This window comes from Glycine soja, chromosome 20 (genome assembly GCF_004193775.1).
Source record: "Glycine soja cultivar W05 chromosome 20, ASM419377v2, whole genome shotgun sequence".
Taxonomy (NCBI): Eukaryota; Viridiplantae; Streptophyta; class Magnoliopsida; order Fabales; family Fabaceae; genus Glycine; species Glycine soja.
In genome coordinates, this window is record NC_041021.1 from 21,330,051 (window position 1) to 21,345,091 (window position 15,041).

General features: G+C 32.7%; 1 long non-coding RNA gene across 1 annotated transcript; it reads right to left on the reverse strand.

Annotated features, from left to right (window-relative positions):
• Positions 1–10,463: 10,463 nt before the first annotated feature.
• Positions 10,464–11,495, reverse strand: LOC114402563. Its single transcript, XR_003664465.1, has 3 exons — positions 11,466–11,495; positions 11,261–11,362; positions 10,464–11,137 (listed from the first exon to the last, which is right to left on the reverse strand). It is a non-coding gene; the product is annotated as an uncharacterized LOC114402563 (long non-coding RNA).
• Between the last annotated feature and the right edge of the window lie 3,546 nt (positions 11,496–15,041).

A 15,041-nucleotide genomic window follows, 5' to 3' on the forward strand; every position in this document is an offset into this window, starting at 1 on the left:
TTTGGGTTAATTGGTGAAGGGAAAACTGCCAGGGAACCACATTATAAACGAAACCTCAAAGAGAGTTGGGTTTCTTCCTCAGAAGGAAACAACACCAGAATAATTAGCCTTCCATAGATTCGAACAGAAAACGTAAATGAAACATGAAGCAGAAATGTAAATAACAGAAACGTAAATGAGACAGAAACGAAAATGAAAACAGAAACGTAAATGAAAGTAGAAGAAGAAACAAGAACGAAATTGTAATTAGAAGCAGGAAATGGGAAATTGCATTAAGAACGAAAACAATAGCATTAGAACAGAAAGAACTTAAAACCCTAAACAAAGCTGTGAATAATGAATGGCATAACATAATGCCTTGCACGAATCCCAAGGCTACTATTTAAAAAGAGTCACTCAAAGTCGCTGGGCCCTATTACAATACTCTGGCCCAAAACGAAATAAACACTAAACCACATAAAATAAAATTGCGAAATTTCCTAATTAAAAATTAACTAAGGTAAGCGCTGCTTTATTTGTCCTCTTCAAGTCCACAACCAAAATTCGGATTAAGCCCAATGTTTCATTAATTCCTGAAATTAGATTAAAAACATCAAATTAGCTAAATGAGACCAAATAATAAAACTGTCTAATTAATTGACAATTAAGACCAATCAGTAATTAAAATGGTGCAAAAAGGGTTTAGAAAATAGAAGAAAATGATGGCACATCAAAGGTTGTCCAAAACTCCAAAGAATAAACTAAAGACTCGGCATGTGGAACAAAATGATAAAAACTACATGTCCAGAACTTCATGCAATTAATATAGAATCCCATGTCCTAATGTGACATCCTATCAGAGCATTATGTTTCATCATCCTCTAGCATGAGGTTTTTCGTAGCCATCCACCTAACCATCTGGTCCTAAGAACACAAAGTTCGAGATTATCACATAATTCAAACACAAACAACACTCAGGGGGTGAGTTATCACATGCCTAAATAATAGAGAGAAATGAGACAACATAGATATATGTATCATATAAATGAAATACAACTTACTTTACACAACTCATGTCATTCCACCACTTATCACGTAACATCACATCTCAAAACTACATGTCTCACACATTTTCACATCATTCACGTACTCAAGGATCAAAACACAATATGACTCATCCAATCAATATCGATCAATACATAAACGTTATGCAACAAATATAATAAGACTCAATCTTATATGCAATGTGATATCATGTTAGTGAAAAACCTCCACTACTAGGAAATAAGGTTTTTACATCGGTTATTTAAGACTTTCAACATTGGTTATTAACCGATGTTGAAAGTAATATCGTTAACATCAGTTTTTCAAAATCGATGTTAACTAATAAATACAACATCGGTTATTTAAATAGTCGATGTTATATGATAAGAATTTTGAAAAAAGAAAGTTATAAATTTACATATCAACATCGGTTATTTAAATAACCGATGCAACATCGGTTATTTAAATTATTTAAATAACCGATGTTGTTAGTTCTAGTTAACATCAGTTTTCTAAATAACTGATGTTGTTAGTGCCAGTTAACACCCTAGAGTCTACACAAGCAATTACCATAAATTGTACTTGGATTTATCAGTTAAAGACCACCATAACCAATAAATTAAGCTTAAATATGATGTTTTATAGATTATTCATGAATAAAAGAGTGAGCAGTTTAGAAACAAATAAATTAAATGCCAAATGGACTAGGTAAATCTGTTATCACCTTTGGAAATTGAGCTTTAGCAAGGGCTTGAAAATGCTCCAACTCTTTTCTGTCTAGAAGAAATATAGCTTATAAGACTCTATACTAACAAGAGGAAATAAATTTTTGCAAAGTTGAAAAAATGTACAACCAGACTCTTACATATATTTTTGGTTCTTGAAACTCAAAAACCTCTATTTCATCAAACCAAACAAGTTTTGATAGCCATCAATTTCAGCCATATTCCCTTTATCAAGACCTTGGTTTTCTCGATCGTGTCTGACACAATTACTATGACTCTCTGGTTGTGATGGAAGCTTGCTTGTGGGGCTTCTATGGAGGCTAGATCTTTGAGCTTCAATGAGGTCCTTTAATGGTGATTTTCCACCATGGAGATGCAGCGGAAGACAAAGGAGAAGAGGTGAGAGGAGGCGCCATCCACTAGGGAATAAGCCATGGAAGAAGGAGCTTCACCACCAAGATGAGCCTTGGATAAGAAGCTTGGAGAGGATGATTCAATGGAGGAAAAGAAAGATGGAGAGAAAGAGAGAGGGGGGAGCACGAAATTGAAGGAAGAAAAAGGGAGAGAAGTTGAACTTTGAGTTGTGTCTCACAAGACTCTCATTCATCAAAGTTACAACAAGTGTTACACATGCTTCTATTTATAGACTAGGTAGTTTCCTTGAAAAGATTTCTTGAGAAAACTTCCTTGAGAAGCTTCTTTGAGAAAACTTCCTTGAGAAGCTAGAGCTTAGCTACACACACCCCTCTCATAACTAAGGTCACCTCCTTGAGAAGCTTCCTTAAGAAGATTCCTAAAGAAGCTAGAGCTTAGCTACACATACCTCTCTAATAGCTAAGCCCACCTCCTTGAGATGAGAAGCTAGAGCTTAGCTACACACCCCCTATAATAGCTAAGCTCACCCTCATGAAAAAATACATGAAAATACAAAAAAAAAAATCCCTACTACAAAGACTACTCAAAATGCCTCGAAATACAAGGCAAAAACCATATACTACTAGAATGGCCAAAATACAAGACCCAAACGAAGGAAAAACCTATTCTAATATTTACAAAGATAAGTGGGCTCATACTTAGCCCATGAGGTCGAAATCTACCCTAAGGTTCATGAGAACCCTAGGGCCTTCCCTGGGCTCTCTGGCACAATCTATCTGGAGTCTTCTATCCAATACCCTTGCAGGGTAGGATTGCATCATTCCCTCCACCTTGGAAAGGATTTGACCTCAAATCTTGAGGTTCTTCATACTCTGGGTTCCTTCCCTGAACACCTGTAAAAAGAACAAAAACATATGTGTTAGTGGTGTTTGGTATGTTGAAGTAAGGTAAGGTCTGAAAACCCATTTCCTGGGCATCTTCCCATAAAGGAACATGGTTCCTCACCAACTCAATGAGTGGTGCTACAAGTATAGAAAAATATGGGACAAACCATTTGTAAAAGTTTGTTAAGTCATGGAAGCCCCAAATTTTTCTTATACTTGGTGGAGTGGGCCACTCAGGAATGACCTTTATTCTCTTAGGGTTCATGGGAACCCCTTGATCACTATTTGAAAAATTAAGAAAAGTAACGCAATAAAACATACATTTTTCTGTATTTTCATATTGATTATTCCTACCAAAAAGTATGACAAACCTAAGGTGTCCCATATGAGTACCTAAGTTTGTATTGAAACTAAAAATAAGAATAAACCTACCTAATGGGTCCCTATGTACACACACCATGAAGATGTTAGGTGTACAAATGATTTTACAAAAGAGGGTTGCACCACTCAAAACATTCATCATGCCACCTATTTTTGGGACTTGGTGCCTAATAATACCTATTTTGGGCACCAACAAAGAACAAGGATTTAAGCTCTTGCGAACCAAACCCTCATCCAACAACTTCTTTACTTGAGGAATAAACTCAAGCCCAAGAGGTGTGGCAATGCTAGCAAGTGTCTTTTTACAAAAGTGAAAATGTGGAGGTTGTCTAAGAGGGAAAGTTTCTTTAATGTTTGTCTTTATTGTAAAATGAGTTTCCTTCTTGGCTAAACTCTTGGAGGAGACACTTACCTCCTTACACTTCTCTTTAACCACTAATGGTTGTCCTTCTTCTTGGGGGTAGATTTCTTCACTAGATTCTTCCCCTTTTGCTTCTTCACTTTCACTAGAGGAAGGTGAAGTAGTAGCCTCATCTTGGCCCCTCATAATCATAGTTTTTGTGGTGGGGCATTGAGAAGTAATGTGTCCTCTTCCAAGACATTTAAAGCACTTTATAGAGCTAGTTTTCTCTTGCATACTAGCCTTAGGGGCTTGCTTTTCTATTATCTTCCCCTTATCATCTTTGGGCTTAGAAGGTGTCACCCCTAAGATGCCTCGACCTTGGTCTTTCTTTGGATAAGAGTGAAAGCCATAAGATTTTGTTGTAGACTTCTTTTTAAGTTGTTGCTCTACCCTTATTTCCAAAACTAAGTTAGCCTCTATATTATCCTTCCCATGGAAGTACGAGAGGTTAATGTTAGCCTCTTGAGGCTTTCTTTCCTTTTCTCTTCTATGGGAGTGAGGTCTAAGATGTGACCTATGCCTTCCTTCGTAATAGTCACGAAGTTCTTCACTTAGGCTCTTGCAAGAGTTATGACTACTATAGGAGACATGTTTTTCTCTTTTCATTTCTTTCATTATTTTTCTTCTTTATTCCTCTCTTATTTTCTTTCTTTCATCTTGACTTATTTCTTCCACTCTTTTTTTTCCTTTTTCTTTTCTCTCTTGTTTTTCTTTCCATAACTTGAGGGAACTCAACTCATCTAAGATTCTAGATAAAGGGTCTTTATGACTAGTAACCTCGCCATTAACACTAGATGAATGATCACTCATGTTGGTTCCTAAGTTGTGGTTCTTTCTTGTTGGAGGTTTGAAAACAAAAGGTAAAAGAAACTATGGTTGAAACTAGACAAAATAAACACTAAAAGAGGTGTGAAAGATAAGGGAAAAAACTAATTGGTAAAAGGAAAGCTATCTAGGCGGTTTGACAATGGAAGGTAAAGGAAATAAGCTATGAAAGTAAGCAATAAATGTAAACTAGGCGAATCCTAAGAGTGTTTGGATGACCGCATTCAAGGTTCCCAACAAAACACTCACTATTCTAAGGAAAAATTACCTAAAATTATTACACACAAATTGAAGTTTGGTAACCTATTGGAGGCTCCCAACACACTTCCAATGAAAGGCCTTTTTTGTTACAAAACTTGAAAGCAATGAAGGTAAGTAAATTGCAAATTACAAAATTACAAAATGGTCCTCAATTTTGGTGGTTGTTCTCTCTTTGGTGATTCACTCAATTTGGAGTGCTTCTTAGTCCAATAGCTCTTAAGGTGGTTGGCCCCTTTCTTCTTGACTCAAATTCTTCAAGGGATGGCACCAATCCTCCTTCCAATTCCCTATATGGCAACCCACAAACAAGGAAACAAAGAGACAAGCAATAACCAAAGACCAAAAAAAATGAAATGAAAGCTAAACCAATGGAGTTTTAACAAGACAATTTTTCAAAGATTACTCAAAAATTAAAGCAATGGAAAGGACATAGAAGCAAGCTAGGACTCAAAGAGAAACTTAGAATGGCTCTAGAGTAGAGTATAAACACTATAAAAAAAAGACTCAACAAACCTCTAGCTTTGGCACTTGTTTTCACAGTAATTTTCAATTCAAATTTCAGAACTAAGATTGGTATAACATAGGCACCAATTATAGAGTAAATTTTGAGCCAAAAGAACAAGCACACTTCACTTTCACTTTTTTTTTTCCTGGATACTGATTTTTCTGCCAACTTGTGTGATTTTTAGTATTTTTTAATTTTATCCAAATCACTTTTTTTATTTTTGTATAAATTTTTTCCAGATGTCTAGAAAATTCAGTAAAAATTTCAGCTCAAAATTCGAAGTAGCCAATTCTTAGTAATTTTTACAAGTTTGTATGTCCAAGTTGCCAGCACCGGCGATTTTTTTTTAAGCATGGTATATTGATTGCCTTGGGCTTACTTTCAACCTTCCTATGTATGTTGAACTCACTAGGATTGTTTACCACAGTTTTAGGAGTTCAATATTCACTTAGGATCAACATTTCATCCAGCAATTCAATCACCAAAACTCAAATTCACAATAGACACAATCATAAGGAAACCTAAAAGTTCAAGCAAAGGTTCACAATCAAAGACTCTCTAAGAATTTTGCATGAACATGTTAAGGACTAATTAACATGAAAGATTTGACTCAAATCAAATAATAGGCTAAAAGAATTTCATACACTCATGAACAAATGAGTTAGACAAAGAAACAAGAAAATAAAATTCAGCACAACATAAGAAATCTTATGTGACAAGTTTCATGACTAGACATGACTTCTATGACAAAACTACAATAGGTGAACAAGTCACTCTAGATTTTTGAGGTTTTCTTCTACTTTAATATTTTTGTAAGAATTTTATGGTTTAGGTTTCAGCCACAAAAAATAACAAGACAAAACTCAAAGGAACCTAAACTCAACAAAATTCATGATTCAAGAACAAGAACAAGAAATTTGAACCATAGAAAATCAAATCTAGCTTCTATAGCAAGTTTAATCAGTGGAAACTCTAAAGAATCATGTTAAAAACATTTAGCACAAGACATGTGAGGAGATACATGGAGAAAAATGAAGAAACAACAATAGAAGAGAAGGTAAAGCAAAAAATATATGGAGGTTTAAGGAGCACCTACTTGAAGCTCTTGTGCTCTGATTACCACTTGATGGAAGCTTGCTTGTGGGGCTTCTATGGAGGCTGGATCTTTGAGCTTCAATGAGGTCCTTTAATGGTGATTTTCCACCATGGAGATGCAGCGGAAGACAAAGGAGAAGAGGTGAGAGGATGCACCATCCACTAGGGAATAAGCCATGGAAGAAGGAGCTTCACCACCAAGATGAGCCTTGGATAAGATGCTTGGAGAGGATGATTCAATGGAGGAAAAGAAAGAGGGAGAGAAAGAGAGAGGGAGGAGCACGAAATTGAAGGAAGAAAAAGGGAGAGAAGTTGAACTTTGAGTTGTATCTCACAAGACTCTCATTCATCAAAGTTACAACAAGTGTTACACATGCTTCTATTTATAGACTAGGTAGTTTCCTTGAAAAGATTTCTTGAGAAAACTTCCTTGAGAAGCTTCTTTGAGAAACCTTCCTTGAGAAGCTAGAGCTTAGCTACACACACCCCTCTCATAACTAAACTCACCTCCTTGAGAAGCTTCCTTAAGAAGATTCCTAAAGAAGCTAGAGCTTAGCTACACATACCTCTATAATAGCTAAGCTCACCTCCTTGAGATGAGAAGCTAGAGCTTAGCTACACACCCCTTATAATAGCTAAGCTCACCCCAATGAAAAAATACATGAAAATACAAAAAAAAAAATCCCTACTACAAAGACTACTCAAAATGCCTCGAAATACAAGCCTAAAACCCTATACTACTAGAATGGCCAAAATACAAGGCCCAAACGAATGAAAAACCTATTCTAATATTTACAAAGATAAGTGGGCTCATACTTAGCCCATGGGTTCGAAATCTACCCTAAGGCTCATGAGAACCCTAGGGCCTTCCTTGGGATCTCTGGCACAATCTGCCTGGAGTCTTCTATCCAATGCCATTGCGGGGTAGGATTGCATCAAGTTGTTTCTCCCTACAGTTAATGAAGACAAATAATTGTAACAATCAAATCTTAGTTCCCAGTCCACATTCAAATCATTAAGGCAAATTCACGAACCAACATATATAAATAAGAATACATATCTCAAATGAAAAATATGGGGCACATTTGGAATTAAATCTCATAACAAGTATACCTTTTTCCTAGAAACTAGTATAGCAACCCTAGAGGACTTGGTCTGTTGCGCAGCTATTTCTAATGCCTTGCTTCCACCAATAAAATTTGGGTGGGAAGTGTTTATGTAGTCCATTTGCATAATTGAGTAGTTCAAATAAGAAATCATGGACATTGAAATTGATTATTCACTCTAATAGATTGACCATCACAATTGATATAATAAGCTGACTGACAAACTCATGGAGGAGAACGCTATTTTCCAAAAGAAGGAAAATGAAGATAGCATTTAATTGGGAAAGGTAACAATATGTGGAATACTGGTCAAAAAATACAAAAGGAAAAGAAAAGACAAGTTCATGATGAATAAAGATAAGAAACTAGCACTATTAGAAAATATGTTTTCTACATCGGTTATTTATGACTTTCAACATCGGTTTTTCAACCGATGTTGAAAGTACCGACGTTGATAGTATTATCGTTAACATCGGTTTTTGAAAAACCGATGTTAACGTAAAATTACCAACATCGGTTATATAAATAACCGATGTTGCTAATATGAATTACACCCAGAAAATGTATATTAATGTTGAAAGTTAACATCGGTTTTTACAAAAAACCGATGTTAACGAATGTGTTACTGTTGACAGTTAACATCGGTTTTTTTACAGAAAACCGATGTTAACGAATGTGTTACTATTGACAGTTAACATCGAAAGGATTTCCAGTCTTGGACTGCTCTTCAGAAGTATCATGTATTACACTCATATTTGTTTTTTACTTTCTCTTTGTTTTGTTTTGTTCACTTGCTAAATTCTCTTTGAAGGGGATGACGATGTTAATGTAAGTTTTGTTGAGTGTTTGTATTAAATTAGAGCAACTCCATCCAAGAGGGAGGAGCTTTGTTTAGTTTAGGAAAAGGAGGGTCAGCCAATGTTGGAGGAGCAGGCCGCGCCGGTACTGTAGGTTGGGTTAGTGGAGTGGCTTCTAACTTCTAACTCTTTTCTGTGTGTTTTTTTCATCGCCTAACTACTTTTTTTTATTAATTTATTAGCTAGAGGGGCCTGATGAAAATGAACTGATCCGGTTTAGCCCGAGTCTCTCATCGCCTAACTACTTTTTTAGTTTTTTATTTATAGAACACAAGTATCATCTACTAGAGATCATCATGTTCAAGACAAATAAGATCACAATAGATGACAAAACTTTTTCTTATAAAGAACATTAAGAATAAATGTAGTATCACTTATAATTTTGTCATTTATAAAAAATGATACAAAGATCAACCTAACTCAATCCATAAGGAGCTAATCCACTTTAAGTCACTAAATTTTTGAAATAGGTATGATTGAACAAAAATAAGTTTAAATTTTTACACCTCTTATGAAACAATTAACACCACGTCATCCAGCATCATTATATTTAATAATAGTATATTTAATAATATTATCATTAATATTATGACTATCACTATTTCAAGCTAGTCATACATGTAATTAAAGTCCAACAATGAATATATCATTTATCATATTATTTAAGCTGATTATATATTATTTTAATAAATATAATATTTCATATTTTCTTTTTGAAGTCTTTTCTTTGGGTAACGTTTTATTTAGTGAACTTGACATATATTTCATATTTGTTAGTAACCCTGCACCTCACACAAGCCACGTCCATGACGCATTGAACCTTTCTTGACTTGAGTCTTCCTCCTCTCATAATCCACGCCACGTCCAAATTTCTATCCAATAATCAAATATTAATTACTCTTTTAAAAATTCATCACTATTTAAATATAATTCTTTTTCTTTGTTTCTTCTTTCCTAAATGATTTTTTTATTAAATTTATTAACAAAAAATTCACATAATTAACAAATGTGGTTAAAAATAATAAAAAAATGACAAATGTAATAAAAATAAATTACATGTGGATTATAATTAACTCTAAATTTAAAGACTTAAAACATAATTTTCGTGTCTCATGAAAATATTTTTATTTTTGTTCTGAAAATTTTGTTTAGAAATAATGAAAATATCATTTTTTTTAAATCCTACAAATATATGAGATAACTATAATTATTTAAATTAAACCACTGTAACATATATTTTCAATAAATCAAATTAATATATACAAATATTTTAATTTAAAGATAATACGATAACATAAATATAGTAGGATTTCATAGAATTTTTAAACAATATTCTCCATTTACCTTTTTATGAAGATTTTTTTGAATTCATTTTAAAAATTCATTTTAAAAATTTAGTTTAATTTTTAAATGTCTACCTTTTAAATTTATTATTGTTTATTAATTATTATTTTTTTAATTAAAATATAATTAATAACGCAATATATGTTTTTTTTAAAATATATAAATAATTAAAAAAAAGTTTATATTAACATCGATTTTTGAAAAAACCGATGTTAACATTATTAGTTAAGGTCGGTTTTTCAAAAACCGATGTTAACGCGTGATATGTTAACATCGGTTTTTTAAAAAACCGATGTTAATGCGTATGCATTAACATCGGTTTTTTGGAAAAACCGATGTTAAGAATAATACTTTATTTACAAATATGCCACCGCGTTTAACTTAGCATCGGTTTTGTCCAAAACCGATGTTAATAAACCGATGTTAAAACTGCTTTTTGTAGTAGTGTAGATGGCCAGATAGTTAGGTACCTTCACAATATTTTGAAAGAATATTCAGGAGAAGTGCACCTTGATCAGCCTGTCAGAGATGAACAACTATAAATAACATATAGGGAAAAATTCCAGCCAAAGTAGAAAAATCGATGCTTCTTTAACACAATAAGGAGAATAGTTATACAATATATTTAACTATTTAAGTATCTAGTAAGTCATAGGGACATCCAAGATGCATCCTAGTATTAACACATGCCTTGGACTCGGTGATTTCTCCATAGCTTGCATGCTCCTTCACAACAGCAACTAGTGAAGTGCTTATATGTGCTCTCAGCCCAGGTAGCACAGCCTTTATATGTTGTGTCAGAATCTGCAAAAATATGAACAGGCAAATGCACATGCCATATTGGCATGCACTAGTCCAGAAACCTTGATCCTGTTATGAATTCATAATGGTTTAATCTTTCACAGGATTTGGAAGAATTTGGTTCTGTCCAAAAACTATATAAATTTTCGCTCTCCAATGTTAACATGATATGCCTTTACTATGAAAAAGTTATATAGTGTAAAGAAAAGAAGGAAAAAGTGTGAAGACATAAGCGGACTTTAACTCTGTATGAGTAAGGGAGACTGAAAGCCCTAAATAAAACTGTAAAATTTCTTACAGAAGACTATTTTGTGTTTTCAGCGTCATGAAGACTCTACCTGGTTCAACTTCTTTGCTAGTTGAGGAACACCACAACTATTGCTAAACCATTGTATGCCTATGAATAACATAAATAGATAAAAAAATAAGTAAATATAAGCAAAAAAAAACTAGACTGTTAACTATGCATAAGAACTTCCTTATAGGACGATTGTGGAAAAAATTCTCTTCAGCAACAAGAGCATCCTTTATACTCCGGTTCATTTGGATATCCTAACATGATGAAACAATAAATTAAAAATTGCATATTAACCTTAATGCCAATTGAGCAAAGTACATGTTTATATTTATTTGCATTTGAAAAATACCCTTATGTACAGTGTGAAGTGTGATTACCTCCTGACTACGGTTTACAACACCTACATAACCAAGTCGGAGAGGAATAACTTTTCCTAGTAACAAATTTCGGGCATCAGTACCTCTGTCCATTATATCCAACTACATTCCAAATAACAAATGCCTAACAATGTCAGAACATGGCAACAGCTTAACAAAATTCATAAATATGTGTCAGTTAAAATGTTAAAAGAGTATACTGCACCTTTGTGATTACATCGATTGTTCTATTACCTGCAATAGATACAAGAAACTTTAAAAACCAATTAATTAGAGAGGTGTGAAAAGATTTAAGTTTCAGAGACATGGAAGCAAAAACTCACCATCTGGATCAGTAATCCCTGCCATCTGAAGAGCATCTGAATTAGCCAAATCCGAATTAGCTGGTGTGACAACTAGAATGAGACAGGTGGGAGTTTTGATATATGACATTATCATTGTTCTGATGCGAGCTTCAATATCAGAAGGCTGGTCACCCACAGGAACCTTCGTAATGCCTGGGAGATCTACCAGTGTGATATCAAGAACATTTGGTGAAAAAATCTTAAGTCGGATCTGCTTGTTTGATACACCTTTGTTCCCACCCACTTCCCTATCAGTTTTAGCCTGCAGAAAAAGAAAGTGAAGATATACAAGTCAATAGAGAGATGGGGTGGAGTATTAAACTAGTAGACCGTATACCTTATCAGTACATTGCCATCAAGAGTATTACATTACATCTACACAGATACAATTGCAAATAATGGAAATCTCAAATTCAACTGTCTTTTAAGCTTAAAACACGAAAATAAATCAAGACAATATTAACTGTTAATAATATGATGATAATGTTGACTTTATAGTTAAAGCTAGAGTGTCAAATCAGCATTCAATTATACTCCATCCATTTCACTAATGTCAAAGGATCAAGTCTCTAAACTTGAAACATATGCACACTCGCACCTAAGTTCAACTGAGTCCAGTGATGGTTAATGTGGCAGTGAGGGGTTGGTGTTTTGTTAGTGGGTGAACAGGAAAAGCAAGCTCAAGCTCCAAGATAGTCTTCATCACTTAGAGAAAATAATCTTCATGATGTTGTCATCTGCGAATAGAAGATGGGAAATACTTGGAGCTACGGGATAGATTTTAACTCCATGGAGGGATTGATTTTGCACTGCTTTGGTGATGAGGAAAGAAAGAGCCTCTGCACACAATATGAAAAGGTAAGGGATAAGGGATTCCTTTAAGACACAAAAAAAACAACTAATAATAGCATGATTTCTAGGTGACATTCTTGAAGACACAAAAAAACTCTCATAGTCTCATTATCCTTGGACTAATTTAGGCCGGTATTTAATATTTAAAAGATATTTTTATACTTATTTTTTTAAAAAAATAGAAAACTGTGTTATGTTATTTTATTATCTTTACAGTTTCTTTATCATTAGAGATAATGTTTAAACCTGTTATATTATAGCCCGTAAGTGGACCGGGTAGACTGGTTTACCTCTAGTTCCAATTGATATATAATTTAGTATCACAACACATTAGTCAATAGCAGAAATTAATTGATATATATTCTAGCAATTAGCTTTTATATGATTGTCTCTACTCTTAACATTTTAATCAATTTCGAAAAGCATTTTCATACAGACATATTGTTCTTAAAGTTGAAAGTAAGATTCCTTACTTTCAACCTCAAAAAAGAAAAAAATTAAGAAAATAAATCATGGTACCTTTCTGAACCTAGCAGACAATTCATCGAACGAGTCAGAGGGAAAGAAATAAACCCCTTATATATCCATCTAATCGTGACTAATTAAGGTAAGAAATCATTACTAATTGCATGGAAATATTAGTCATTAGCAGGAATCATTACTAAATATTCCAGTAAAAAACACTAAATATTATTATAGAAAAATCATGCAAATATAATAATAATAAATTATATCAATGCTGTTTTTTTTATATAGTTTACATCTCTCTTTTTTTCATTTTATATTTTAACGAAACATTGATAAATAATTGTTTAATATTTAAAACATTACATGACATACATGTATTGATGTATATAACATCTATGCAACACATATAATTACATATTAATCTATATGTAAGAGGACCATCAAATTCGTGGATCAACGGATACCACGAGATTATTTTTAATTAACCAATTTTCTTGGATTCAAATATCGGGGAAGTCGATATGCAAGAGGGCATAAAGCATAAAATAGATAGAGCATATCACGATCCTGTTGCTGCCTTTAGTTTTCAATTGAATGACAATTATGACAAAATGTGAAAAAACACTTCAAACTTCATAGGAAGCAACATTAGTACTCGGCCTCGTATTTCTTAATTGTTATTGAAGAATTGGTAACTTGTGCGTCATTAATTATAAGCTCATGCCTCCTAGGAACACTGCTCTTTCTCAACACTTTGCTCTGATCACCCCCAAAATCCTATTGTGGATCAGATGTCATGACCCCACTTGGATAGGATTGATCGATGATAGCTATTTGTTTAAAAGGAAAAAAAAATTAAGTTGACGTTCACTAGCTACCTTAATTACCTACCAAGTAATTAATTCTCAGCTCCCTATCTTTGACTGAGATATGGCCCTAATCAAATACTACAAAACTAGTGATAGCCACTTTATAGCTTCTCCAATCAGCTAAGCTATCTTTTCAAGATATTTTTTAATTTCCAGTAAGATTGGTAGGGACCAAAGGTACTCCACATTAAGTTTCTAATTAAGATGACAAGAGATAGCATAGCACCTGCAATAAATGTGAGATAATTGAAATCTAGTATGTCATACTATAATATAATACATAATAGAAATAGCAGAAATAATTTCATGCAGATGCTGCTGGAGGAGAAGGAACCTCGTCTGCCATGATCGATGGATCGATGGAAGGAACCCTAGCTAGGGTTTTGATTTGCAAGAAATGGGGGACTGGCTTACTCACTCATGCACACATTGTTGTGTTGTGTTGTGTATGCCTGACTTTGGGGTGTTGCTAATGCTGGTGCCCTAAAGTTTTATTAAGTAAATCTAAAAAAATATATTTAATTGGGTATTAAAATAACTTTTGACAAAAAAAATTCATCAATATTTAAATATAAGTGTTTTTCTTTATTTCTTCTTTCCTAAATAATTTTTTTATTAAATTTATTAACAAAAAACTCACATAATTAACAAATGAGGTTAAAAATAATAAAAAATGACAAATGTAATAAAAAAAATTACATGTGGATTATAATTAACTCAAAATTTAAAGACTTCAAACATAATTTTCGTGTCTCATGAAAATATTTTTATTTTTGTTCTAAAAAAATTGTTTAAAAATAATAAAAATATCATTTTTTTTAAAAATCCTACAAATATACAAGATAACTATAATTATTTAATTATTTAAATTAAACCACTCTAACATATATTTTTAATAAATCAAATTAATATATACAAATATTTTAATTTACTTTAAATTTAAAGATAACACGATAATATAAATATAGTAGGATTTCATAGAATTTTTAAACAATATTCTCCATTTACCTTTTTAAGAATAAAAAACAATTTTTATTATAATAATTAAATAAAATATATTAATAATAAATTTTAATTTTTTTTACAATATAATTATTTTTACCAATACTCTATAAAAATTCTATAAAAGTTAAACTCTATTATTAAAAATAGTTTTTTTTTTCAAATGAACTAATATCAAATAATTTATATAAATGTGTGTTATATTTAAATGATAATCATGAAATAATAAAATTAAAATTACAAAAT